Source organism: Boleophthalmus pectinirostris, unplaced genomic scaffold, assembly GCF_026225935.1.
Source record: "Boleophthalmus pectinirostris isolate CB_2022bp ecotype Guang Dong unplaced genomic scaffold, ASM2622593v1 HiC_scaffold_23, whole genome shotgun sequence".
NCBI lineage: Eukaryota > Metazoa > Chordata > Actinopteri > Gobiiformes > Gobiidae > Boleophthalmus > Boleophthalmus pectinirostris.
The window spans coordinates 2202666-2207689 of NW_026571207.1; the positions used below are offsets into that span (position 1 = coordinate 2202666).

The window sequence follows — 5024 nt, forward strand, 5'->3', positions numbered from 1 at the left end:
ATTCAAATATAACAGGACACAGGAGAGTTCCAGGAGCAGAGACACACAGTGTGGAGCAGGAGGATTATCAGAGCTGATCTGGAGGTGACACTTTTCAAAGATTTTATTATGTGTTTCTCTGGACTAGAATGTTTTCATTGTTAAAACATGTTTGTGGTGTTTTATTTGAAATTAGAGTTAATGTCAGGACTGTTTCCATGAAACAAATAGTCTTTGACTGTCCATCTACAAGAGTGTGACAGTTGTACTCAGATGTGAATGTGTTTGTTCCAGAGTCGTCCTACAAACACAGAGACGTCCAGGTTCTGCTGGAGCTGAGGGGAAGTTCATGAATGTTACAGCTGATGTTTCAGGAAAAAGGAAGATGTTTGAAAACCAACAAAACACAGACCACAGATGAACAAAGTAAGTAAACCAACTAAAATGATTTTAAAATTTTTCAAAATGAACTTCCTGTTGAAACAGTTTTTGTGTTTCTACAGGGTGATGTGGCACTTGGAGACTTTATACCAGATGCCCTCCCTGTTACTGCGTTTAGAGGAAGAAAAGCAGCACATGGTGAGTTTTGTTTCTGCAGATACACTTCTAATGTTCTTGTGATTCTGTTCTGGTCCATTATAGGTCCTTTAAATGTATTTAAACATGTAGAACAGAGTAGATCATCAGAATGTGATCATCATGTGTTATTCTGTGTCCACAGAGACCAGAGCTTCTTCACTGGAATAAATCTTCACACTGTCCAGCTCCAAACTGTGTGTCTCTGTACTTGTGTCTCTGTGTGTTTGATTCTGTTTAAGACAAGACAGAACTGTGGAAAACTAAAGACTGTTTTTGTTTTCTTTTACAGAATTAGATCAATTAAATTAAATTATACATACTTATACATTTCACAATAAGGTAACATAAGATAAATATGCATATTCAGCAGGATTTGATCAAATTTCATCAACATGAAAAAGTGATGTTCATGTTCTGAGAAAAATATGTGTAGAGGAGATCGAAAAAAGTTTCAAAGCCTAAACATAATTTTATTGCGTGCAGCCGCTGTCCAGAACTTTTTTATGCAAATCCAGCTACTTTTTTTTTTCAGTGCATGAATAGATAAAACATTTACCCCAGGACTGAGTTCCCGGACGACAGTGGCCAAATAAAGATCCAATATTGGTGGATGTTTTTTGTTTCCAGGTTCAACCGCTGACACAAACCAGAGCCACTGTTCTGAACGTCCCTCATCCTGTGTTCAGACGCTTCATCGAGGTCACGTTTACATGGAAACTCTACGGATTTACACTGTGGCCCTCGAGGAGCAGGACGACACGACTGCACACGACACGAGCCGCCATGATCCTCACTCGTCCATGAGTCGGGGGTCTGAGTCCAAGGGTTTCATACTATCAACTCTTAGTATTTGAGAAAAATAAATCTCACTGAACATTTGCCGGAAATTTAAAATTTTGCAGTTTTTTTTTTTTTTTTTAACTTTAATAAATCAGATTTGGAATTACATATCAAGAAATCCTGTGGGAAAAAAAAAAAAAATCTTTAAAGGGCCCATACTGTGTCCTAATGCAGTATGAAGTGTATTTCACCAGCAGATGGCGCCCTCCCCTGTGCTCCAGGACTAAACCAGGACTGAACCAGGACTGAACCAGGACTACCAGGACCGAACCAGGACTGAACCAGGGAACCTGAACCAGGACTACTGAACCAGGAACCAGGAAACCAGGACTGAACCAGGACTGAACCAGGACCAGGAAACCAGGACCAAACAACAACTGAACCAGGACTAAACCAGGACTAAACCAGGAACCAAACCAGGACTAAACCAGGACTAAACCAGGACCAAACCAGGACTGAAACCAGGACTAAACCAGGACTAAACCAGACTAAACCAGGAACCAGGACTAAACCAGGACCGAACCAGGACAAACAGGGTCTAAACCAGGTGTAAACCAGGACTAAACAGACAAACCAAGACTAAACAGGACTAAACCAGGACTAAACCAGGACTAAACCAGGACTAAACCAGGACTAAACCAGGACTAAACCAGGACTAAACCAGGACTAAACCAGGATTAAACCGGCGTAAAAGTGCAGGTTTTCTGTGTTAAACGTGTGAATGAAAAAGGAACTCAACTCCAGGTCTGTTGTTTGTGATGAGGAAACCAGGATTAAATCAAGATTAAACCAGGACTAAACTAGAGATCACTAGATTACTCAAACACGGAGGAGGAATTTTTGATGATTAAACATTATTTCCCTGTAAATGGTTTGTATAAACAACATTTGTCTGAGGCTGCGCTGGGGTTTTCTCTGTCGAGTCTCCGGGACATAAAGACGTCTTTATGAACGACACAAACAGACACAAGCTCATGTGACGAGACTAGACCCGGTTTAGTCCTGGTTTGGTCCTGGTGTAGTCCTGGTTTAGTCCTGGTTTAGTCCTGGTTTAGTCCTGTTCAGTCCTGGTTAGTCCAGTCCTGTTTAGTCCTGGTTTAGTCCTGGTTAGTCCTTTAGTCCTGGTTTAGTCCTGGTTTAGTCCTGGTTTAGTCCTGTTTAGTCCTGGTTTAGTCCTGGTTTTAGTCCTGTTTAGTCCTGGTTTAGTCCTGGTTTGTCTGGTTAGTCCTGGTTCAGTCCTGGTTTAGTCCTGGTTTAGTCCTGGTTAGTCCTGGTTTAGTCCTGTGGTTTAGTCCTGGTTTAGTCCTGGTTTAGTCCTGGTTTAGTTGTAGTCCTGGTTAGTCCAGTCCTTAGTTTAGTCCTGGTTTAGTCCTGTTCAGTCCTGGTTTAGTCCTGGTTTAGTCCTGGTTTAGTCCAGTTCAGTCCTGGTTGTAGTCCTGGTTCAGTCCAGTCCTGGTTTAGTCCTGGTTTAGTCCTGGTTTAGTCCTGGTCCTGGTTAGTCCTGGTTTAGTCCTGGTTAGTCCTGGTTTTAGTCCTGGTTCAGTCCTGGTTTAGTCCCAGTTCAGTCCTGGTTTAGTCCTGGTTGTTTAGTCCTGGTTTAGTCCTGGTTAGTCCTGGTGTTAGTCCTGGTTTAGTCCTGGTTTAGTCCTGGTTTAGTCCTGGTTTAGTCCTGGTTTAGTCCTGGTTTAGTCCTGGTTCAGTCCTGGTTTAGTCCTGGTTTAGTCCTGGTTTAGTCCTGGTTGTAGTCCTGGTTAGTCCTGGTTCAGTCCTGGTCCTGGTTTAGTCCTGGTTTAGTCCTGGTTTAGTCCTGGTTTAGTCCTGGTTTAGTCCTGGTTTAGTCTGGTTTAGTCTTGTTTTGTGTTGGTCGTGTGATGGAGCAGATGACACAGTGAACAAACCCGGACGCATCTGCATAGAGGAGCTATTCTTCTGTCCCAACTGCCCCCTCCTCCTCTGCCTCTAAACACCCCCTAAACCTCCTAAACCAGGTCCAAACCAGGTCCTAAACCAGGTCTAAACAGGGTCTAAACAGGTCTAAACCAGGTCTAAACCAGGTAAACCAGGTAAACCAGGTCTAAACCAGGTCTAAACCAGGTCTAAACCAGGTCCAAAACCAGGTCCAAACCAGGTCAAACCAGGTAAACAGGGTCTAAACCAGGTCTAAACCAGGTCCAAAACAGGGTCAGGGTCTAAACCAGGGTCTAAACCAGGTCCAAACCAGGTAACAGGGTCAAACCAGGTCTAAACCAGGTCTAAACAGGTCTAAACCAGGTCTAAACCAGGTCTAAACCAGGACTAAACAGGGTCTAAACCAGGTCTAAAACCAGGACTAAACCAGGTCTAAACCAGGGGGTCTAAAACCAGGTCTAAACCAGGTCCAAACCAGGGTCTAAAAAAACCAGGTCTAAAAACCAGGGTCTAAACAGGGTCTAAACCAGGTCTAAACCAGGTCTAAACCAGGTCTAAACCAGGTCCAAACCAGGTCTAAACAGGGTCTAAACCAGGGTCTAAACAGGTCTAAACAGGGTCTAAACCAGGACTAAACCAGGACTAAATCAGGTCTTTTCAGTTCATTTGGATATTTTCATAAATGATAAATTGTCTTATAATGATCAACAGATACATAAAGGCAATTATTTTACAGTACTTTTCACAAATATAATCTAAAAATAAATAGATAAATAAATAAAAATCATTTTCCGAAGAGGAGTGGGGAGAATTTGGAAAAACGATGGTCTAGTTTCGATACTACTCTTTTTAAAGTTACAATCCACCTTCCCTTATTACATTATTTTAATTATATATATATAGACCTGGTTTAGACCTGGTTTAAACCTGGTTTAGACCTGGTTTAGTCCTGGTTTAGACCTGGTTTAGACCTGGTTTAGACCTGGTTTAGTCCTGGTTTAGTCCTGGTTTAGTTTAGTCCTGGTTTACCTGGTTTAGTCCTGGTTTAGTCTGTTTAGACCTGGTTTAGACCTGTTTAGACCTGTTTAGACCTGTTTATTTAGTCCTGGTTTCCTTTTAGACCTGTTTAGACCTATTTATCCTGGTTTATCCTGGTTTAGACCTGGTTTAGTCTTGTTTAAACCTGGTTTAGACCTGGTTTAGACCTGGATTAGTCCTGGTTTAGACCTGGTTTAGTCCTGGTTTAGTCCTGCTTTAGTCCTGGTTTAGACCTGGTTTAGACCTGGTTTAGTTCTTGTTTAGACCTGGTTTAGACCTGTTTAGTTTAGTTCCTTGGTTTAGACCTGGTTTAGTCCTGGTTTAGACCTGGTTTAGTCCTGGTTTAGACCTGGTTTAGTCCTGGTTTAGACCTGGTTTAGTCCTGGTTTAGACCTGGTTTAGACCTGGTTTAGTCCTGGTTTAGGACCTGGTTTAGTCTGTTTAGTCCTGGTTTAGTCCTGGTTTAGACCTGGTTTAATCCTGGTTTAGACCTGGTTTAGTCCTGGTTTAGACCTGGTTTAGTCCTTGTATAGACCCTGTTTAGACCTGGTTTAGACCTGGTTTAGGTTAGTCCTGGTTTAGACCTGGTTTAGTCCTGGTTCTGGCTGCTAAAAGTTCGTCTTATTTTGAAACTCCTTTGGTCAAACAAACGCTTTTATTGTGACATCCCGGAAGTTGTC

At 42.2% G+C, this 5024-nt stretch overlaps 1 long non-coding RNA gene across 1 annotated transcript; it reads left to right on the top strand.

The window, feature by feature from the left end:
- The first annotated feature begins 299 nt into the window (after positions 1–299).
- On the top strand, positions 300–798 carry LOC129410683 (uncharacterized). The gene is made up of 3 exons (XR_008632985.1): positions 300–405; positions 483–558; positions 701–798. It is a non-coding gene; the product is annotated as an uncharacterized LOC129410683 (long non-coding RNA).
- Positions 799–5024: the final 4226 nt, after the last annotated feature.